Below are 24,814 nucleotides of genomic sequence, written 5' to 3'. Positions count from 1 at the left end.
CGTTTTGCTAATAGTGAAATAGCCACAGGTATTTTTGTGAGCAGTCTTTTTAATGGCCCGTTTCGAAAATATCATCAGATTCAATTAAGGGAACAGACGCCACGTGATGTACTGAGTCAATTTAGATGCGCCATATTGAATCAGATGACGATATTTTCGAAATGCATCATTAAAAGGAGTGGTCACAAAAATACCTGCGGCTATTTCACTATTATCATAGCGCCCATAACAGCTATTCCCATACCCCTATGTAGTATCAACATCGGCGCACATGCCATTCGCGATTTTACATCACAAATGCAGCGTCGGGTTTCCGTGCCTGTCAGCAGAAGGATTTCCAAATACCCCAGAACAAGGATGAAGATATGTACCCGCACTAGACGGCGCTCACTACAGCAGCTGTCCACACAGTCAGCGCTGGGGGAAGTGGCACGGAAGCAGGAAGAGGTCTGCGTTTATGAGCACCATCTCGAGGCTGCTGCACGGCACAGAGATGCGGGGCAAGTGATTCTGCCTGTGCGGTGGTTACCTCTCACAGCATCTGTTGTATTCCTCTTGCTTCGTACAAAGCTTTTATACACTTCTGGCCATTAAAACTGCTACACCAAGAAAACATGCAGATGATAAACGGGTATTCATTGGACAAATATACTATGCTAGAACTGACATGTAATTACATTTTCACCCAATTTGGCTTCATACATCCTGAAAAATCAGTACCCAGAACAACCACCTCTGACCGTAATAACGGCCTTGATACGCCTTGCCATGGCGTGTACAGGTACAGCTGCCCATGCAGCTTCAACACGATACCACAGTTCATCAAGAGTAGTGACTGGCGTATTGTGACGACCCAGTTGCTCGGCCACCACTGACCAGACGTTTTCAATTGGTGAGAGATCTGGAGAATGTGCTGGCCAGGGCGGCAGTCGAACATTTTCTGCATCCAGAAAGGCCCGTATAGGACCTGCAAAATGCGGTCATGCATTATCCTGCTGAAATGGAGGGTTTCACAGGGATCGAATGAAGGATAGAGCCACTGGTCGTAGCACATCTTAAATGTAACGTCCACTGTTCAGAGTGCCGTCAGTGCGAACAAGAGGTGACCGAGACGTGTAACCAATGGCACCCCATACCATCACGCCGGGTGATATACGCCAGTATGGCGATGACGAATGCACACTTCTAATGTGCGTTCACCGCGATGTCGCCAAACACGGATGCGAAAATCATGATGCTGTAAACAGAACCTGGATTCATCCGAAAAAATGACATTTTGCCATTCGTGCGCCCAGGTTCGTCGTTGAGTACACTATCGCAGGCGCTTCTGTCTGTGATGCAGCGTCAAGGGTAACCGAAGTCACGGTCTCCGAGCTGATAGTCCATGCTGCTGCAAACGTCGTCGAACTGTTCGTGCAGATGGTTGTTTTCTTGCAAACGTTCCCATCTGTTGACTCAGGGATCGAGACGTGGTTGCACGAACCGTTACAGCCATGCGGATAAGATGCCTGTCATCTCGACTGCTAGCGATACGAGGCCGTTGGGATGCAGCACGGCGTTCTGTATTACCCTCCCGAAACCACCGATTCCATATTCTGTTAACAGTCGTTGGATCTCGACCAACGCGAGCAGCAATGTCGCGATACGATAAACCGGTGACGTGATGGTACGCATTTCTCCTCCTTACACGAGGCATCACAACAACGTTTCACCAGGCAACGCCGGTCAACTGCTGTTTGTGTATGAGAAATCGTTTGGAAACTTTCCTCATGTCAGCACGTTGTAGGTGTCACCACCGGCGCCAACCTTGTGTCAACGCTCTGAAAAGCTAATCATTTGCATATCACACCATCGTCTTCTGTCGGTTAAATTTCGCGTCTGTAGCACGTCATCTTCGTGGTGTAGCAATTTTAATGGGCAGTAGTGTATAAACCTATGGAGCGGTTTGGAACTCACAAAATTGAAGGGCCGCGCGGCATCTCTCGTAGGGGGTGGCACATCGTGTGCCCGCTTGTGGCAGAATCTGGATTCTGTGACTCTCTGAGATCAACGAGGGTAGTTTTTCGATACGGTCTACAAAGCGTTCCAAAGTTCATTCCTATGCATGGCCTTGGATTTCAGTGTAAACAGTTTTCAGCTTTTCCCGGCGAGTGTTGCGGTTTTGTGAGTGTGTACATGTTCGATAGAAAGACGCTCTGGGGCAGAGCGTGGAACCATTAACTAGCTACAAATAGTGTTGGACAATAGTGACGGATTTTGCTACAGGTAAATGAAACAAATAAATACCATCTGTTTCAGTGCATGTGTAAGTATGGTGTGTGACGTTTCCCTACTAACTTTGAACCGTATTCCCTTTATGTTGTTGTCGTTGTTGTTGTTGTTGTTGTTGTTGTTGTTTTCGGCTAGTAACCAGTAGGAAGCGGCGTACTGAACTGTTAACGGAGAACACATCAGCCCAGCGGTCGAGTCTCCGAATCCTGCCTGAAACTATTTCGGTAGCTAGAGGGCTTTAATTATTGACTTTGTAATATTGAGAAGCACAGCCCAGTCTCGCAGGTCAAAGCGACCTTTCTTTAGTCTGATGGTAGATGTGTAGCAGTGCAAGTAATTAATCCAGATGAGCCAGCAAACGTTCCCTAGTAATCTTCCGAGAAGTAAGTCACGTCATTGGCTTCGCGCCGAACGTCACACAGTGTACGGCGGATTTTGGCCGCGGTTGCGGGTGTGATGCCGCAGAAGATGGTTCAAATGGCTCTAAGCACTATGGGACTTAACATCTATGGTCATCAGTCCCCTAGAACTTAGAACTACTTAAACCTAACCAACCTAAGGACATCTCTCACTTCCATGCACGAGGCATGATTCGAACCTGCGACCGTAGCGGCAGCGCGGTTCCGGACTGAAGCGCCTAGAACCTCGCGGCCACAGCGGCCGGCACACCGCAGAAGCTCCGACGTGCGAACGAGAGGGAAGTTTCACAATCTTCATCGCACTCTCACAACTTTCTTTCTCTCTGCTGCTCTCTTCTTCGGTACATGGAGTCTCTCGTCTACCAGCTCCACCATTTGGTAAGAATTTTCCACACATGTATTTTTCCAATCAGTTGTAATATTACGCACTGAATATCTGCTAGTTTTCCACAATCGCTGAGAAACTAGTATTACCGCTGGAGCTGTGTTGCACACGTACACTCTTCCGCTTCTTAATGTGCGAGAGGGCGCGCGCGTGTAGGGGCTGGGGTTGGATGGCACGCACGCGTCAGAGCAGAGAGGAAGAAGGACGGAAGGAGAGAGAAGTGGTACATAGATTGTGATGACGCCATACTCTTGGCTCTCGGCCTTGTGGGGAACGTCCGTCATTAACATTTACCAGTCGGCTTGACAGCGCCTGTCCCCACGTGCACGGACACGCGATGCGTGGGCGGCGTTCCGACATGTGTTATACTGTTGTCTGACTTGCAAAGGCGGATACAAACCGACTTGGGCGCTCCCTAGCATACTTGCGGCTACGGCTGTAGGTCTACGTACATCCTTTCGCCACGCTTTCCTACTCCCCAGTATGCACTGACCACTGAACATTAGAAGACTGCTGAACACCTTCAAAAAGTGAAGCTGCATAATAGGGAAGTGAGGTACAAAATCTGTCTAAAAAACTGAAGCCTTAGGGAAATCGTCGAACATGAAATAGCACACAAGAAAACACCCCACCACAACAGCAAGGTGAAATTATTTGCCTAACATAATAAGAGAGTGAATAGAGCACTACTTATTTGTTAGCACTGTCTCCCCTTACAGTTTTTACACTCTACAACGCCTCTAGTACCGTGTAAGTTATTCCGCTGATGTCTTAACACACGTCCTATCATCCTGTCCCTTCTTCTTGTCAGGTTTCCCATGTGTTCCTTTACTCGCCGATTCTGAGGAGAACCTCCTCACTCCTTACCCTACAGGCCACCTGACTTTCAAGATTTTTCTTTAGCACCACATCTCACAACTTTCGACTATCTTCCTTTCGGATTTCGCCACACTATCTTTCACTACCACATAATCCTGAGTTACAAACGTACATACTTAGATGTTTCTTCCTCAAATTAAGGCCTACGTTTCGTACTAGTAGACTTCCTTTGGTCGCAAAGACCCTCTTTTCCTTCCATAGTCTGATTTTCATATACACCTTGCTTCGTGCATCACGTGTTACTTTGTATTTAAGGCAGCAGAATTCCGTAACTTTGCGGCTATAACTTTTGATGTTAAGTTTAGCGCTCAGTTCATTCGTGCTACTCCTCATTACTTTCGTCTTCCTTTAGTTTACGCTCAATCCATATTCTTTATTCAGTACACTGTTCATTTTATTCCTCAAGTCCTGCAGATCTTCATTTTGAGACAGGATAGCAGTGTCATCTAGGAATTTCATCACTGATGTCCTTTCACCCTGGATTTGAATCCTTCTGTTGATCCATTCTTTTAACCTTTCACCCTTGATTTTCATCCTACTACTGAAACATTCTTTTACTTCAGTCGTTCCTCCTTCGATGTACAGATTGAGCAGTAGGGGTGAAGACTGAATCCCTATATTACAACCTCTTCAGCCCGAGCACTTTGCCCTTGGTCGTAGATTGTTATTGTTCACTCTTGATGCTGGTACATATGGTATGTTTTGACCTTTTCCTCTTGGTAACACAGGCAGAGCTTATATTATATTATATATATGTATTGTTGTTGTTGTCTTCAGTCCTGAGACTGGTATGATGCAGCTCTCCATGCTACTCTATCCTGTGCAAGCTGCTTCATCTCCCAGTACCTACTGCAACCTACATCCTTCTGAATCTGCTTAGTGTACTCATCTCTCGGTCTCCCTCTACGATTTTTACCCTCCACGCTGCCCTCCAATGCTAAATTTGTGATCCCTTGATGCCTCAAAACATGTCCTACCAACCGATCCCTTCTTCTAGTCAAGTTGTGCCACAAACTTCTCTTCTCCCCAATCCTATTCAATACCTCCTCATTAGTTACGTGATCTATCCACCTTATCTTCAGTATTCTTCTGTAGCACCACATTTCGAAAGCTTCTATTCTCTTCTTGTCCAAACTAGTAATCGTCCATGTTTCACTTCCATACATGGCTACACTCCAAACAAATACTTTCAGAAACGACTTCCTGATACATAAATCTATATTCGATGTTAACAAATTTCTCTTCATATATATATATATATATATATATATATATATATATATATATATATATATATATATGGAATCAGCGGGAAGAATGCATGCTTGAAGATAATCATAAAGGTTAGCCAAGGCCTGCAAGTTCCGCTGTTTTATTTGACCGCGAATGACGCATGTGCAATGCACTCAGTACGTTGCGAATGTCAGGAGTGGTCAGGAGTGTTCTCCGTAGTTGTGAGCGCATATGTCTGAGCGAAGTGAAGTGGAACATGGGCAAATGCTTGGTGTTCGTATGGTGGGTGTTTCCGTAACCGGAGTAACCGAAGTGTTTGGTGTTTCAATATGTGCCACATCGAAGATTTATGCAGCATACAGCGGAAGCGAAGAAGCATCAACTGGTATCTCACAACGTCCAGGAAAGTGTGTATTGAGTGATCGTGATCGGAAAATCAACGAAGAGCAGTGTGAAGAAAAATAATAAGAGGACCCCAGCTGCAAAAGTCCCTGCAGAACATCGCACTCGCAAACCTTGTCAGCACCAAAACAACATAAACGAAGTTCCATAAGCTGGGAACTGCAGGGCGAGCCGGAAATTCCAAAACGAAACACCAGTGATACAAATGCCACTGACAGGAAAACACTGTGCGGAAGCCATAAATTCTGGACTATAGAGCAATGGAAGAAAGTCATTTGATCGCACTTGTTTAAGATTACGTCTAGTGTACGCCGACCGAAGCCTACGATGCAAACTGTTTGCTGCCGAGACACAGATGTGGCGAGGCTTCGGAGATAATTTGGGCAGCCATAGCTTCGTATTCCGTGGCCCCATGGTTACTCTGTATGATCGTAATACTGACAAGAATTATTTGACAATCTTGGCTCATCAGGTTCATCCCATGGTACAATGTTTGTTATCCAGTGTTTTTGCTATGTCCAAAAACTGGTTTTGTGAGCACGATGATGAATTCTTGCATCCGTCCTGGCCACCACAGCGACCTGATATGAATATTATTGAGCCTTTGTGGTCTACTATGGATATAAGAGTGCGTGGTCGCAATTAGCCTCCATCATCGTTACCTGAACTTGCCACTACTTTGCAGGAAGAATGGTATAACATCCCCTTGAGAACCACACAGAGCCCCAGTTTAGCCATTCCGAAACGAGAACCTGTTTGCAATGCAAACGGGTTTCTTATATCGCCTTGGATGGTATTGCGTTGTTTTTCCATATTTTTGTCAAGACCTTGTACGTTTGTGAGGATTTCGAACATCTTGCATCATTTTGTATTGTCGAACGCTTTTTCTAAGTCGACAAAACTTATGAGCGTGTCTTGATTTTCTGAAACCTTGGTTCCGTGTCCATAATCGGACGTCTAAATCTACATATACATGGATACTCCTCAAACCACCATACGGTGCGTGACTGAGGGCACCTCGTATCACTGCTAGTCATTTCCTTTCCTATTCCACTCGCAAAAAGAGCGAGGCAGAAACGACTGTCTATATGCCTCCATATGAGCCCCAATTTCTCGTATCTTATCTTTGTGATCCTTACGCGCTATATATGTTAGTGGCAGTAGAATCGTTCGGCAGTCAGGTTAAACTGCAGGTTCTCTAAATTTTCTCGATAGTATTTCTCGAAAATAAAGTCGTCTTCCTTCCAGGGATTCCTATCTGAGTTGCGGAAGCATCTCCGTAACTCTTACGTGTTGAGCGAACCTAGCCGTAATAAATGTAGAAGCCCGCCTCTGAATTGCTTCAACCCGATCTGGTAAGGATTCCAAACACTCGAGCAGCAGCCAAGAATAGGTCGCACCAGCGTCCTATATGCGGCCTCCTTTACACGTGAACCACTCTTTTATAAAATTCTCCCAGTAAACCAAAGTCGACCATTTGCCTTCCCTTCCACAGTTTTTACATGCTCATTCCACCTCACATCGCTTTACAACGTTATGCCCAGATATTTAAACGACATCACTGTGTCAAGCAAGACATTTGTAATACTGTATCCGGACATTACAGGTTTGTTCTTCCTACTCATCCCCAGTCATCTAGTATCTTCCTACAGTCACTCATCTTCGACACCTTACCGTACACTGCGGTATCATCAGCAAACAAAGATTGTTGCCCACCCTGTCTGCGAAATCAGTTTTGTACAAACAGAAGAACGGTGGTCCTATCACACTTCCCTGGGGTACTCCTGACGACATCCTTGCCTCTGAGGAACACAAGCCATCGAGGACAACATAGTGGTTTCTATTACTTAAGAAGTCTTCTGGCCACTCACAAATCAGTGAATTTATTCCACATGCTCGTACCTTCGTTAACAGCCTCCAATGGGGCACCGTGTCATATGCTTTCAGGAAATCTAGAAATGTGGACTTTGCTTGTTGCCCTTCATCCATAGTCCTCAGTATATCATGCGACAAAAGGGCATGCTGAGTTTCGTACGAGCGATGCTTTCTAAAACCATGTTGATTCGTGGACATAAGCTTTTCAGTCTCAAGAAAGTTTATTATATGCGAAGTGACAATGTGTTCAAGGATTCTGCAACAAACAGAAGTTAGGGATAAGGTCCGTAATTTTGCGAGTCTGTTCTTTTACGTTTCTTATGTATTTTACGTTTTTTATATCCTTGACAAATTTGCACCTTTTTCCAACGCTTGGGACCTTGTGCTGGGCGAGAGATTCACGATAAATCCAAGCTAGGTAAGAGGCCAATGCCGCATGGTACTCTTTGTAAAATCGAACTGGGATTCCATCCGGACCTGGTGATTCATTTTCTTTAAAATCTTTCAGTTGTTTCTCTATGCCAGCGATGCTTATTACTATGTCGTCCATATGGTAGTGTGTCCGATGGTCAAATTACGCTACGTTTGTAAGGTTCTCCTGCGTGAACGATTTCCTTAACTGAAATGTAAAACTTCGCCTTTTATTTTGCTATCTTCAATTGCCAGGCCAGATTGGTCAACAAGGGACTGAATGGAAGCCTTAGACCCGCTTAGCTGTTTTACATAAGACCAGAATTTCCTCGGGTTCTCTGCCAGATCTTTTGCTAAGGTGTGACGGTGGTAGTTTTTGTTGTACGCTTCGCGCATGAATCTTTTCACAGACGCCATAATCTCTACTAAGATTCAGTTGTCATCATTAGTGAGTTTCCTTTTAAATCGAGAGTACAACAGCCTCTCCTTCTTCAGCATCCTCAGAATTTCGTTATCAAACCATAGTCGGTCTTTCCCATCCTTTATCCATTTACTAGGCACGTAACTTTCCACATCACGATTTATAATCTGCTTAAACTTTGCCCTTAACTCCTCTACATCCATCTTACTGGAACTAAACGACGGCAATTAAATGCCTAAGTGAGATGTTAATAACTGCTTCTCTGCTCTATCTAGCAGAAACACACGCCTAGCCTTCTTGAGTGATTTATTAACTTTCGTAATCATAGTTGCTGTAATGACATCGTGACCACTAATCCCCATTTCTATACTGCCATTGTCAATAAGGTTCGGCCTATTTGTAGCCACATTTACATCCATACTCCGCAAGCCACCTGAGTGAGTGTGCTGGAGGGAAGCTTGAGTACCTGTGTCGGTTCTCCCTTCTATCCAGTTTTGTATTGTTCGTGGAAAGAAAGATTGTCGATATACCTCTGTGTGGGCTCTGATCTCTCTGATTTTATCCTCATGGTCTCTTCGCGAGATATACGTAAGAGGGAGGAATATACTGCTTGACTCCTCGGTGAAGGTATGTTCTCGAATCTTCAACAAAAAATCTTATGGGAGTTAACTGCTAAGGTCATCAGTCCCTAAGCTTACACACTACTTAACCTAAATTATCCTAAGGACAATCCATGGCCGAGGGAGGACGCGAACCTCCGCCGGGACCAGCCGCACAGTCCATAACTGCAGCGCCTTAGACCGCTCGGACTTCAACAAAAGCCCGTCCCGAGCTACTGAGCGTCTCCCCTGCAGAGTCTTCCACTGGAGTTTATCTATCATCTCCGTAACGCTTTCGCGATTACTGAATGATCCTGTAACGAAGCCCGCCGCTCTCCGTTGGATCTTCTCTATCTCTTCTATCAACCCTATCTGGTACGGATCCCACACTGGTGAGCAATATTCAAGCAATGGGCGAACAAGTGTACTGTATTCAAAATATCCACGGGTGTACTGCCGGTCTATAGTGTCCAACGGGCACAATATTTCGGCGATCAAGCATGTTGCCATCATCAGGTGAACTGACGGACTGAGTTCCTGTGAACGTGCCGGCACGGAGATCCGTACGCTATGGCTGCTCAGGGGGAACTGGGTTCGGTCGCGGCGGCGGCCGATTTAATTTCCCTCCGCCCGCGGCGCGCTCCCTCCGCCGTCCGCGCCCCGCGCCACGGTAGCGCGGTGGAACAGATTGCGACGGCGTCTGAGATGAAGTCGGTGTGATGGCTCTGTCCGCCGTGGTCGTCACAACTATGCGTTTGCTCGATTTGCTCTTGATTAACCCAATCGTTGGTTCCCAAGCCTTGCTAAGATTATAGCCACAGTCACGCTTGATCGCCGAAATATTGTGCCCGTTGGACACTATAGACCGGCAGTACACCCGTGGATATTTAGATCATCAAATACGCCGGGAGAAACTCAAGAATCACAAGTGTACTGTAACCTACTTCCTTTGTTTTCGGATTGCATTTCCTTATGATTCTTCCAATGAATCTCAGTGTGGAATCTGTTTTACAGACGATCAACTTTATATGATCATTCCATTTCAAATCACTCCTAATGCCTACTCCCAGGTAATTTATGGAATTAACTGCTTCCAGTTGCTGACCAGCTATATTGTAGCTAAATGATAAGGAATCTTCCTTTCTATGTATTCGCAGCACATTACACTTGTCTACATTGGGATTCAATTGCCATTCCCTGCACCATGCGTCAATTCGTTGCAGATCCTCCTGCAATTCAGTACAATTTTCCATTGTTCGCCGGCAGTGCACTATCATAGTAGGCCCTCCCGAATGAAAGTGGCCTGCTGTGCGTTGCCTGTCTACTTCCATCCCCCCCCCCTTCCCCGCCAACTGCTCCCCACCCCTGCCCCTTCCCAAATACATCCGTATTGGACGTGAACCAACTATTATCGTTGGAAATAACGAACCGAAGGTCAGCCTACCTCAGAGGCCGGAGCCTGACACGAGACAACGGTTAACACGTCGTTTGGTCGGAGATGGGGACGGTTGGAGATGAGTTGAGGGAGGACAGCGGAATGACAAGGCCTCAACAGGCCGCTGAAATGGCGTGCTGGCGATTAACGCGTTAACGGGACGTGCTGGGTAGGTAATGCGCACACGGCCCGTGAGCTCATCAGGCGCTCCGCTAGGTGGCGGGTCGCGTGTACGGCGACGTGAGGGCGACCGCAGGCGCTCGCTGTGGCAAAGGCGCCGCGCGGGGTCAGGGGTCGAGGCCGTGCCGCTCCCCGCGACGTGTGGGCCCACACGTGAGCCCTGCCGAGCCTCAACAGCGTGAGCGAGCACGTGACGCGGGCCTGCGGCTGCTGCTGCTGCTGCTGCTGCCGCGACCCCTCAACTCCCCGCTAGAAGCCTCCTTTCAATGCCTGCAAGCGGTTTGCGAAACATTTCCCCTGTTGCGTGCGTGATCACACAGTGACGAGCCAAAGCACTGTAACCACTGACCACAGCGAGGTTGCCATCTACTGCCGCGGTCTCTCAGCCAGGGCGACCTTTGGTCCGGTAATTTAAGCGATAATAATTGGTTCACGCCCAATATGGGGTGCTTGTAAAGCTGTAGGCCAGCAGCGAGGGAAGCATGTAAGTAGAGCAGTAACGATCGAGGAATGGAAAGTGAGTGGACATCTATGAAACCACGAGTAGCTGACCAATTGCTGGACGTCCACGTCTCGTCAGAGACCATAGAGACTAGAGGCTTCCCCGCTCTGTGAAGCAGGATTGCAGGCGACCAGTGGCAGAGCTGACAACAGGGAGTACAGTGCCGGTACAAGCACAAGTTAATCGGATCATTCCGTTCGGCTCACAATGCCGAACATGAGGCTATGCAGCAGACGGTTCCCTCATTTTCTCACGATGAACCAACGACACTGTCAACTGAATTCCAGTGAGAACTAGATCGCTGAGTTTGGATCGTGGATGGATCGAAATGTGTCGTCTACATCTATATGTACATGGATACTCTACAAATCACACATAAGTACCTGGCAGAGAGATTCATCGAACCATCTTCACAATAATTATCTATTATTCCAATCTCGAACAGCGAGCAGAAAAGAAACGAACACCTATATCTTTCCGTACGAGCTCTGATTTACCTTATTTTATTACGATGACCGTTTCTCCCTATGAATGTCGGCGTCAACAAAATATTCTCGCGTTCGAAGGAGAAAGTCGGTGATTGAAACTTCGTGAGAAGGTTTCGCCACAACGAAAAACGCCTATGTTTTAATGATGTCCACCCCAATTCTTGTATCATGTCAGTGACATACTCGCCCCTATTTGCGGATAATACAAAATGTGCTGCCCTTCTTTGAACTTTTTCCATGTTCTCCGTCAGTCCTATCTGGTAATTCCTAGGTATTTAGTTGAACTTGCGGCCTTTAGACTTGACTGATTTATCGTGTAACCAAAGTTTAACGGATTTCTTTTAGCACGCATGTGGATGACCTCACGCTTTTTGTTACTTAGGGTCAATTGCCAGTTTTTGCACCATTCAGATATCTTTTCTAAATCGTTTTTCAATTTTTTTCGATCTTCTGATAATTTTATTAGACAGTTAACGGCAATAACTTCACACGACTGCTCAGATTGCCTCCTAAATCTTTTATGTACATAAGGAAGAGCAGAGGGTCTATAACACTAGCTTGCGGAACACCACAAATCACTTTTGTTTTACTCGACGGCTTTCCGTCAATTGCTACGAACTGTGATTTCCTGACAGGAAATCACGAATCCACCACTCACATAGCTGAGACGATATACCAAAAGCACGCAATTTCACTATAAGCCGCTTGTATGGTACAGTGTCAAAAATCTTCAGTAAACCTAGAAATACAGCATCGATTTGAGATCCCTTGTCAAGAGGAGTCGACACTTCGTGTGTGTAAAGAGCTAGTTGTGTTTCACAAGAACGATGTTTTCTGAATTCGCGTAGACTGTGTGTCAATAGACAGCTCTCTTCGAGGTAATTCATAATGTCGCACAATATGTGTTCCAAAATCCTGCTGCATATCGACGTTAATGATATGGGCTTGTAATATAGTGAATTACACCTATTGCTTACTTGAATATTGGTGTGACCTGGTCGGATGAATGGTGTTTCTAGCTATATCAAGTGGATGGTCGTGTCCGGGTAAGCCACCATCCAGATCAAAGGCTACTCGAAACATGCACCGCATCACAGATGCAGTCCTTTGAAGTTAGTATTGTGCTATGGCGCTGAAGAGGGGAAGAGGGGGGGGGGGGGAGCGGTTTATTCATCTGGGATTCCATGGGGACGCTACGGTAGTAATGGAAACTGCTAACACATTAGGACTACTTAAATATTACTGCAGAGCATCTGCATCCGTTCATGACCGATGCCTACCTTTACGCCAATGGCACCTTCCAGCAAGATATTTGTATACATCACAAGCCACATTCGAGCTACGGTGGCTTGAGGAGCATGATAGTGAACTCACAAAGATGCCTTGACCATCAAAAACATTCACCTCGTCTGAACTCGATGGAACACACTTGGCGACGCTATCTGGCGCCTACTGCCTACCGCCCCTAATGTAAAGGTGTGCCTGATCTTTGCATAGACATCACGTGCCACATGCCTCCAGAAACCAATCAACGACTTGTCGAATCCATGCGACGAAGAATCGCTGCTGTTGCGTTCGAAAGGTAAAAGGTGGACCAACGTGCTGTGGTATTGACCACAATCAGGTCGACGGCACTTCCAAATTCGCGTGGCGCCAGTTACGCCACCGCGTTTCCTACAGCCGCCACCTTGGCACGAGGGCGCTGCCACGAACAGTTACGCCGCTGACAACGAGTTGCAAGCATTCCCTCTCCGGAGCTCCAGCGGTGGATGTACGAAAGGTGGAAGATTCATGCACTGGCCCCTTTTTGTGTCTCTGCCAGTTGCGTAAAATTTGCAAACTTTCATAGTCAGCAGGGCTCTACATCTGAATAGACGTTGTATTGAAGAGTGACGGATTTATAAACCTTTAGCAACTGTACATATTTCTCCATTGAAATGTACTTTTAGCAACTGACGCTGCAAATACCGCAACAAAGTTATATATTATTTTTACTACACTACCTGCCATTAAAATTGCTACACCACGAAGCTGACGTGCTACAAATGCGAAATTTAACCGACAGGTTCACACAAGGTTGGCGCCGGTGGCGGCACCTGCAACATGGTGACATGAGGAAAGTTTCCAACCGATTTCTCACACACAAACAGCAGTTGACCGGCGTTGCCTGGTGAAACGTTGTTGTGAAGCCTCGTGTAAGGAGGAGAAATGCGTACCATCACGTTTCCCACTTTGATAAAGGTCGCATTGTAGCCTATCACGATTGCGGTTTATCGTATCGCGACATTGCTGCTCGCATTGGTCAAGATCCAATGACTGTTAGCAGAATATGGAATCGGTGGGTTCAGGAGGGTAATACGGAACGCCGTGCTGGATCCCAACGGCCTCGTATCGCTAGCAGTCGAGATGACAGGCATCTTATCCGCATGGCTGTAACGGTTCGTGCAGCCACGTCTCGATTCCTGAGTCAACAGATGGGGACGTGCGCAAGACAACAACCATCTGCACGAACAGTTCGACGACGTTTGCAGCAGCATGGACTATCAGCTGGGAGACCATGGCTGCGGTTACCCTTGACGCTGCATCACACACAGGATCGCCTGCGATGTTGTAGTCAACGACGATCCTGGGTGCACGAATGGCAAAACGTTATTTTTTAGGATGAATCCAGGTTCTGTTTACAGCATCATGATGGTCGCATCCGTGTTTGGCGACATCGCGGTGAACGCACATTGGCAGCGTGTATTCGTCATCGCCATACTAGCGTATCACCCGACTTGATGGTATGTGGTGCCATTGGCTACACGTCTCGGTCACCTCTTGTTCGCATTGACGCCCCTTTGAACAGTGGACGTTACATTTTTAAGATGTGTTACGACCCGTGGCTCTACCCTTCATTCGATCCCTGCGAAACCCTACTTTTCAGCAGGATAATGCACGACCGTATGTTGCAGGTCCTATACGGGCCTTTCTGGATACAGAAAATGTTCGACTGCTGCCCGGGCCAACATATTCTCCAGACCTCTCATCAATTGAAAACTTCTGGTCAATGGTGGCCGAGCAACTGGCTCGTCACAATACGCCAGTCACTACTCTTGATGAACTGTGTTATCGTGTTGAAACTGCATGGGCATCTGTACCTGCACACGCCATCCAAGCTCTGTTTGACTCAATGCCCAGGCGTATCAAGGCCGTTATTGCGGCCAGAGGTGGTTGTCCTGGGTACTGATTTCTCAGGATATATGCACCCAAACTGCTTGAAAATGTAATCACATGTCAGTTCTAGTATAATATATTTGTCCAATGAATACCAGTTTCTCATCTGCATTTCTTCTTGGTGTAGCAATTTTAATGGCCAGTAGTGTAATTGGTATTAGACGTAGAATAAATTAAGATCTGAATTTTCTGTCCATGAACGGCATCTGTTCCTCGCTGCCGTATCCACTAAAGAACCACACGGAGTGCAAGAAAGTAAAACATGCAACTAAGCAGGTGGTTATACTGACTTAGCTTGTTAGCGTATGTACACGTTTGTGTTCATAGCTGCAATTCAGCACCTGAAGAGTATTTTACCAAGGATAAAATGTCGCGGCAGCTGCACAAAAACCCTTTGTTTGGTGCACTTTACCAGTTTCAATGTTTCAAACTGTCATAGACTCAAATTACAATTAAACCAACGTAAAAATAAAAGTCGGATAGTAGTGTGTTTAGTTACACAATCAGTTAACATAGCGACATTGAAAGAAAAAATGTGATGTGCTATTTATTGATTCAGTAGCAAAGGACACTACCGTTCAATTCCTATTTCGATGTCAGCTTGCTAATGATTTTCTATTTCACCTTTGAAGATGACCGTTGAAACCGTTAAAATGAACCAAATAATGGGTTTTTGTGCAACACATGCAGGTAGAATCACATTACAACATCTGTGGTGAATATTTTGCGCGACTCACATGTAAGTATTTCGGAATAGTACTAAAAAGCCACACGAAATGGCTCCGCTACGCATAATCAGTATTAGGGATGGCCGATGTAATATAAGTTGTTAGAAGTCCGGAAAATGCGGTGGATCTGTAATGGCAAACGCATACGAGACGGTATTGTGATCAATTGCAAAAGAAGCACGCATGACAAGAGGTATGGAACACATTGAGGGCCGTAATTCTCACAAAAACCTGTTTGGCAAATTTAGAGAACCGCTATCTGAATATAATCGTGTGGTCATTATTCCGCCAGCATGTCAGCAGCTGACTGAGTGTTAGGTTCTAGGAGAAGGGGGAGGGGGTTCAGTTTTTTACTTTGCCTTTCTTCTCTTCCTCCCCCCCTCCCCACAGGTCCACCATTACTTTTAAACCGACACCGCAGAAGACCACGATTTTAATAATAATGACCACAGAATATATAAAATGTTGATGTACATCTCTCCTTCTGTTTTGCTTTTACTCTTCTTCCTGTGTTTTTCTGGCTCTACCTGTCGACTCACGTAACGTGTCGAGTTTGTTGCTGGCAGTTGGTATCCTCACATTCTATGAATGGACGCCTTCTCCTGGCTCGAATATTCTCTGCAGCAGGTCAAGACGCATGTGCGTCCACATAAGCAAAGTCTCAGGCAAGCGATTGAAAACTACCCTGCGTAATCAGAGCTTGTAATTTTCTAGAATTCCTTTCCATCTTCGGGAGTCTTATTTTTCGGGTTACTTTACTTTTCTAAAGTTAGCTGAGCAATATTCTTGAAGAACAGCCAGCCAGTTGCAAAATAGAAGGTTTATTTAAACCCCTTCACCTTGGTTACAACGTACACAAAAACAACTTCTTCAGAAGGAAATAGTGGCAACCCGTTTTGGAAATTTTCTACGGAATGTCCATATATGTAGAAACAGCCTTTAAGACCTGCACAGGGATAAATTTTAAATTTGTTACATTGCTGGAGTAGCAGCCGTAGGAAGGAATCTTTTAATATTTTTGCCTGTCCAGATCTCAAAGGCTGTTTATACATATATGGACATATCGTTTAAAATTCTCAGAACGGGTTGTCACTACTTCTTTCTGAAGAAGATGTTTTGCAAACGTTGAAACCATGTTCAAGGGGTTTAAGCAGACCTTCCATTTTGCAACTAATTGGCTGTTTATTATTTCTTCAAGAAGATTTCATCTTATACTTCCTGCTCCAGCCACGTATACAATTTTAAAATTTAGGCTTAAAACCTTGAGCACTAATACATGAAAAAATATTAACGCTTTGAGTAAAATGTTCCTGGAGTGGATGGGTGGGTGGGTGGATGAGTGGGTGGGGGGAAGTCTTGACATCCATGATCGGCCTCGCCCCTCTGCTCCGCCAATTTTATCCGCGACTGTACCGACATATTCGTCGCGTACCGATCATGAGAATAAGGTGAGAGAGGTTGGGTCACGTACAGAGCGATAAAGGGTGTCGTTTCCCTCTGGCTCGGCGGGTGAATGTAATAGGAAAGAAAACTGATAACATTAATACAATGTACCCTCCACCATGAACTGCGCAGTGGATTGTTAAGTATTCATGGCGATGATGATGATGATGATGATGATGATGATGATGATGATGAAGAAGAAGAAGATGACGATGATCTTGCAGTTAAGAACAGAACTGCTGAAGCTAAAATCGTATGAACTGTTACACCGCGTCATATTACTTCTATACAATCGACGTTTCGACCCCTATGTTTGGATCCTCCTCAAGATCTTGTAATGTCCACTGTTCACTAAACACTTAGTGTTCATCCAATCATGGAAACGACAAGATCCTGAAGAAAATCTCAGCAGCGGAGTCGAAATGTCGATCGTATAGAAGAAATATGAATCGGGCCAACAAACAGAAGATTGTACCTTCACTGACAACGGTCACTAAAGACTACACATTTACATAAAACAGAATTGCCGTCAGTCTCGTGTAGCTGACCACATTCGTAGAAGTAGTTTTTTTACCCTACGTATCTTTTTGCGATTGAAGAACACAGTAGTAGTTGTCTTGGAGCTGTTCACATTCCTTTTTTCTTCCTTTCGACTGTAGCGGCTGCATCCGGCAGTTGTAATCCGCGGGACTTTCCGCTCGGCTAAGCTGTGCGCTCTGGCAGAGCGGCTCTCGCTGTCCTTGACACTGTCTGTGAGCGCGGGTCCCGTGACCCAGCGTAGCGCAGGTCGGCCGCGCCACCACCGCTACCTCTTGTCCCGTTTCTCACGAACTCCAAGGGGAGGCATTCTGCTCACGGAGCGCACGGGAGCACAGCATTGCAGTAGGTCTCACGGGCAGTGCATGAAACACGAACATAGGCGACGACACACCTTACATAACCTCGTATGTGGTGTTTCACATGTCGCTTTGCTCCACCTTGCTGGCAAGCACAGTGTTCTCCTCCTCCTCCTCCTCCTCCTCCTCAACATCATCAGCATCATCAGCCAGTTGCCTTACGCAGTTAGATTCAGGCCTCCTTTAATCATTCCGTGCATTATGGTCTGAAAATACAATGAACCCAGAACATTATGAACACCTAATAGCGGGTATGTCCATCTCTGGCACGGATAACAGCGGCGACACGTCGTGGCATGAAAGCAGTGAGGCTTTAGTAGGTCGCTGGAGGGAGTTCGCACCACATCTGAACACACAAGTCACCTAATTCTCTGAAATTCTGAGGTGGGCTGCCATGAGCTCTGGCGCCACATTCAGTCTCCTCACAGATGTGGGGATCTGGGAGGCCAGCACATCAACTGGAACTGGCCACTGTTTTCCTCGAACCACTCCATCAAACTCCTGGCCTTTGAACATGGCGAGTTATCTTGTTGAAAAATGCCACCGCGTCGGGAGACATGATCGTCATGAAAGGGTGTATGTGGTCTGCGTCCGTGTAGGATGCTTCTTGGCCGTCATGGTACCTTGCACGAGCTCCACTATGTTCCCCAGAGCATAATGGAGGCGCCGCCAGTTCATCTCTGTCCCGCAGTACAGCTGTCAAAGAGCTCTTCCCCTGGAAGACGACATGATCGCGCGCACTCATCGGCATGTTGAGGAAGATATAGGCATTCATCAGACATGCAACGCTCTGCCACTGCGCCATCGTCCAGTGTCGGTGGTGTGCCCATTTCGGCCGTAGCTGCCGATATCGTGGTGTTAACATTGGCACATGCATGGGTCATCAGCTGCAGAGGCCCATCGTCAGAAGTGTTCAGTGCACAGTGTGTTGAGACACATTTTTAATCTGTCCGCCACAGTTCGCCGCCTGTATTGTTTTATCAGTCTGCCCAGCCTACGACGTCCGGTGGACCGCCAACCCAACAGCGTCTGGACATGTTTCACGTTGGTTTCGCGACGTGTTGGAGACACTCACCAAAGCACTCCTCGAGCACCCGAAAGCCGCGAAGTTTCCGAAATGCTCGTGCCGATCCTCAGGGCAACCACAATCTTCCTTCGGTGTAACTCAGATAGATCGTGCGCCTTCCCCATTCTAAGCACGGACAGAACGCTCACTGGTACTACATGCACCAAGCGTGTGTCTGACTAGCACTCATTCCGCACCAGGTGATGCTGCTATCGCCTGGAGGGGTTTATCTCGATAGTAGGTCTGTGGTCATAACGCTCTGGCTGGTCAGTGTACATCCTTCCATGGCTTCATGCTCTTTTTTTAATGTCCAACCAGCTTCCATTATGTTGTAGTCTCTGTTTCTCATAATGATTTCAAATTCGGTAGTGACCTCCCCTGATCAACCTATCTTGCACATGAAAGAAATACCGAATCCGTCCCTGTTTCGGAGCTTCCGTGGCATCGCGCTACGTTGGGGCTGATTTGGGGCAAGAGATCACACAGCGAGGTCATTCGTCTCATCGGATTAGGAAAGGATGGGTAAGGAACTCGGCCGTGCCCTGGAAAAGGAACCATCCCGGCATTTGCCTGAAGTGATTTAGGGAAATCACGGGAAACCTAAATCAGGATGGCCGGACGCGGGGTTGAACCGTCGTCCTCCCGAATGCGAGTCCAGTATGCCAACCGCTGTGCCACCTCGCTCGGTCTCGCGCTAAGTATCACTCTTGCCAGCACCCTGAATCCACACACTACCGGCGATGTACGGAGCGCGAGACAAATTACCTAAGTCCATGCACAGCTCCGTGGATTTAGACTTGTGTGCGAAACTTAAGGACGAAAGTAACTTTAAGATAATCCTCATTTATTGTTCCGACTCAGTTGCAATTTTTTAATTACATTACATGTTTCGATCACTTTGGGTCATCTTCATGTTAAGTGGTTCCGTTAGCAACCCGTCTTGTGTACTCAGAAAAACATAACAGAATACTATTTTGCATTCCAGTATTCTGATTTGTGTTTCTCAGAACGCAAGACGGGTCGCTGTTGCAACTACTTACATCTAAAGATGATCCTGAGTGATCGAAACATGTCATATAATTAAAACATTGCAACTGAGATGGAACAATTAATGAGAATTATCTTAATTACCTACAAAACTGCTGAATCCCTCAAGACGATTACGTCGACTATAATAAACGTAATTTTCGCGTGATGTGCCACTGCTGACATAGATTGATGAACCTTGGATCATACACAGAGAGAACTACTACGGTATAGTACAGATGGTAACTGAAAGAAATACCCAATGGGAGGAACAGAAGCGAGACACTTACTCAACGACGTGCATGCATGCATGTCCAAAGGAAGAGACACTGCGGCGACCACGTCCGTTACGAAACACCTCAAATGAATTCGCGATTGCGAGTAACGACTACCATCAGCTGTAGAATGGAATGCTGACAAATTAAAATTTGTGCCGGATCGGGACTCGAACCCGAATCTCCCACATATTGCAAGCTGTCGCCTTACCATTTGGCTATCCGTGCATGACCCACGGCCAGACCCAAACTTCCATATGTCGTCAACCGTATGTATACGTTCGTATGTCCCGATCCGGCACAAATTTTAATTTGTCGGCATTCCATTCTACAGCTGATGGTAGTCCTTATTCTCTATTGCGAAATCATTTGATATGTTTCTTTAATAGCGTGTGTGAGCAACACAAACGTCAGTGCATGCTCTGCAACGTGCTCCGCTGCTGGACACGAGGTTGGTAAGCGCTCCTTGTGGTAGGACGTTGCGATCGTCCACCAGCGCGGTTGACGACTGCTCCACAAAAGCGTACAGGCGATCCGATGGCAGGGTGTGGGTAAGGCGATTGCCCTATGAACGTCATCTGCCACCGTGTGTAGTGCCAACAGTGAAATTCGGAGGCGGTGGTGTTATGGTATTGTTGTCTTTTTCATGGAGGGGACTTGCACCCGTTGTTGTTTTGCATGGCATTATCACAGCACATGTTTTAAACACCTTCTTGCGTCCTACTATTGAAGAGCAATTCTGGGATGACGACTGCATCTTTCAACACGATCGAGCAGCTGTTCATAATGCACAGCCTGTGGCGGAGTGGTTACACGACAATAACATACCTGTAATGGACTGGCCTGCACAGAGTCCTGACCTGAATCCTATAGAACACCTTTGGGATGTTTTGGAATGCCGACTTTGTGCCAGGCCTCACCGAATGACATCGATACCTGTCCTCAGTGAAGCACTCCGTGAAGAATGGGCTGCCATTCCCCAAGAAACCTTCCAGCGCCTGATTGAGCGTATGCCTGCGAGACTGGAAGCTATCATAAAGGTTAAGGGAGGGCCAACACCATACTGAATACCACCATTACCTTTGGGGGGCGCCACGAACTTATAATTATTTTCAGCCAGGTGCCGAGATACTTTTGATCAAGTACTGCATTATTGGAAAGAGCAAACTCTCGAGTTTAACATGGTTCCCGCTAGGTAGCAGCAGTGTACGCCCACTTCAGTTCTAGTAAAAATGGTATCGGGACAACAGAAATCGTTTTGATTTCTTCCTTTAGCGCAGCCCGGTTCACTAACAAGTGTTCAGCGTGACTTTCGTAGTAGGTGTCGTGTGGATTCTGCTACAGTACCGAGCATTAGAGGATGGCTGAACAATTCCGAGAAGCAGGTTGTTTGTGTAAAGACAAATTCCCGGCACGTCCCCTATTGTCTGACATGAACGTCCAACACCTCCGCCATAGGTTCACAAGAAGTCTGCAGAAATCCGTTCGCCGTACAGCTCGACAGCTCAAAATGCCCCCATGTCCGCCTGGCGCGTGTTGCGTCGCAAAAGTAGTAAGATTAAGTGAATTAAAATAAAGCCAATGTGTATAGTTTATCATTTATGCATAAAAACGAGCAGAACTGAGTCTTTTATAGCCGTGTAATGAAAAAGAATGAACGATATGAAATTACATCAAGACTATCATGATTTATTACGTGGTTGTATAATCTTCTATGTACTGCGGCTCTGCATGTTTATGTTTGGTTTCTATGTGTGACCTTTCGTCGTAGAACTAGCGCAAAACTGGCTAAAAATGTTTCACTGTTTACTTCTTTTTATTCGTTTAAAACTATGCCTTATCTTTTTACATGGATATAAATTTCAATTCCTTTCAGTATGTCCATGACTTCACCTTTCTGTATTTGGTGTAGGATCTGTTGTGAAGTATTTGTTGCCGGCCGCGGTGGTCTAGCGGTTCTAGGCGCTCAGTCCGGAGCCGCGCGACTGCTACGGTCGCAGGTTCGAATCCTGCCTCGGGCATGGATGTGTGTGATGTCCTTATTAGTTAGGTTTAAGTAGTTCTAAGTTCTAGGGGACCTCAGCAGTTGAGTCCCATAGTGCTCAGAGCCATTTGAACCATTTGAAGTATGTGTTGGATCCTCGTTAGCTGCTTATAGGTCGTCTCGTTATCTTTGTAGAGCTGTACCTTGGGAAGCTAGGAGAGGATGTTGGTTGGTGGCGGGTATCCTCGTCCTATAACACAAACTGCACGCATTAATAACTAGGTTCTTTATTCATAAATAAAGAGCTCAAGTTTCCATGTGCTAGGGTACAGGCTCTCTTCTGTATAGTCCACGTAGCCTCAATGCTGTTGAAGTAGAAGTCCGCTATGTCCACTATAAGGTTGCTATCTGTTGCCTGTCGCTGTGCAACAGGCTACAGGGGCTCCGTCTCGGTGGCAAACTGCAACTCCCGGCGTACAAACTAGAACTGGCGTAACAGGGTCGAACTAACAGGCTATCTAACTGGACCCTACATACTGGCGGCCGAGAGGGCGTTGGCGGCATGTTTCCAGCGAGTCTTGTTGTTGGCCTCTATCGATACTCTCGAACCTCTATGCTGCATGGTGTGCTGGCGCCAGCGTACGCCAGCACAATATTAATATTACGTATTTTGTAGTTGGCGTCTTTCATGTGTACAGCAAAGGTGGAACTGATACGTCAGTCCGTCTGGCGTAGCAAGTACAGGAGTTCGGTTTCCGAAGATGTATACCGAGCGAGGTGGCGCAGTGGTTAGCACGCGGGCCTCGTATTCGGGAGGAAGACGCTGACTTATGTTTTCCGTGATTTCCCTAAATCATTTCAGGCAAATGACGGGATGGTTCCTTTGAAGGGGCACGGCCAGCATCTACGTCTACATTTATACTCCGCAAGCCACCGAACGTTGTGTGGGGGAGGGCACTTTACGTGCCACCCTTTCCTGTTCCAGTCGCGTATGGTTCGCGGGAAGAACGACAGCCGAAAGGCCTCCGTGCGCGCTCGAATCTCTCTAATATTACATTCGTGATCTCCTCGGGAGATACAAGTAGAGGGAAGCAATATATTCGATACCTCATCCAGAAACGCACCGCTTGAAACCTGGACAGCAAGCTAAACCGCGATGCAGAGCGCCTCTCTAGAAGAGTCTGCCACTTGAGTTTGTTAAACATCTCCGTAACGTTATCACGCTTACCAAATAACCCTGTTACGAAACGCGCCGCTCTTCTTTGGATCTTCTCTATTTCCTCTGTCAACCCGACCTGGTACGGGTCCCACACTGATGAGCAATACTCAAGTATAGGTCGAAGCCACCTCCTTTGTTGATGGACTAAATTTTCTAAGGGCTCTCCCAATGAATCTCAACCTGGCACCCGCCTTACCAACAATTTTATATGATCATTCCACTTGAAATCGTTCTGTATGCATACTCCCAGATATTTTACAGAACTAACTGCTACCAGTGTTTGTACCGATGTCATATAATCATACAATAAAGGATCCTTCTTTCTATGTATTCGCAATACATTACATTTGTCTATGTTAAGGGTCAGTTGCCACTCCCTGTACCAAGTGCTTATCCGCTGCAGATCTTCCTGCATTTCGCTACAATTTTTTAATGCTGCAACTTCTCTGTATACAACAACATCATCCACGAAACGCCGCATGGAACTTCCGACACTATTTACTAGGTCATTTCTATATATTGTGAAAAGCAATTGTCCTATAACACTCCCATGTGGCACGCCAGAGGTTACTTTAACGTCTGTAGACGTCTCTCCATTTAGAACAACATGCTGTGTTCTGTTTGCTAAAACCTCTTCAATCCAACCACACAGCTGGTCTGATATTCCGTAGGCTCTTACTTTGTTTATCCGACGACAGTGCGGAACTGTATCGAACGCCTTCCGGAAGTCAAGAAAAATGGCATCTATCTGGGAGCCTGTATCTAATATTTTCTGGGTCTCATGAACAAATAAAGCGAGTCGGGTCTCTCACGATCGCTGTTTCCGGAATCCATGTTGATTCCTACAGAGTAGATTCTGGGTTTCCAGAAATGACATGATACGCGACCAAAAAACATGTTCTAAAATTCTACGACAGATCGATGTCAGAGATATAGGCCTATACTTTTGTGCATCTGCTCGACAACCCTTCTTGAAAACTAGAACTACCTGTGCTCTTTTCCAATGGTTTGGAACCTTCCGTTTCTCTAGAGACTTGCGGTACACGGCTGTTAGAAGGGGGCAAGTTCTTTCGCGCACTCTTTCCCGTCCTTCCCTAATCCGATGGGACCGATGATATCGCCATTTGGTCCCCTCCCCCAAATCAACCAACCTAAGATATATTTTTCTGGGTAGGTTGGGGGTATGGGGTCTATATGGAAGGGGAGGAGGGACCGAGCTGCCCTCCCTTCCCCCTCTCCGTGTCCTCCCTTGGCGTGCAAGTGGCTGTGCAACTTTGAAAGGTATAAAACGACAATGTGTCCCATCCATTAAAATCGGAAAATCAATAAGCAGCGAGGCAATCAACTCTGCAGCGCGTGACGAATAATGTGGAGGCACTACGATACTGTTTGGCGTTTTCCTTTCGTCAGTCAATACTCCCGTGATAAGATAAAATGATGCATTCCGGTTGCTTAGTTACA

At 46.3% G+C, this 24,814-nt stretch overlaps 2 protein-coding genes across 3 annotated transcripts in view; one reads left to right on the top strand and one right to left on the bottom strand.

Moving 5' to 3' along the window:
• The window catches only part of LOC126335151 (rab3 GTPase-activating protein catalytic subunit), a 471,879-nt gene that overhangs the window by 125,366 nt on the left and 321,699 nt on the right, over positions 1–24,814 (bottom strand). The gene's annotated exons all lie outside the window — the stretch shown is intronic.
• Positions 1–24,814, top strand: part of LOC126335152 (TLR4 interactor with leucine rich repeats) — a 300,800-nt gene that overhangs the window by 45,494 nt on the left and 230,492 nt on the right. The window lies entirely within an intron of this gene.

The sequence above is a fragment of the Schistocerca gregaria genome, chromosome 2 (genome assembly GCF_023897955.1).
Source record: "Schistocerca gregaria isolate iqSchGreg1 chromosome 2, iqSchGreg1.2, whole genome shotgun sequence".
Classification (NCBI taxonomy): domain Eukaryota; kingdom Metazoa; phylum Arthropoda; class Insecta; order Orthoptera; family Acrididae; genus Schistocerca; species Schistocerca gregaria.
The sequence above is the reverse complement of the archived record's forward strand: the minus strand, read 5'-3'. Positions and strand labels throughout refer to the sequence as shown.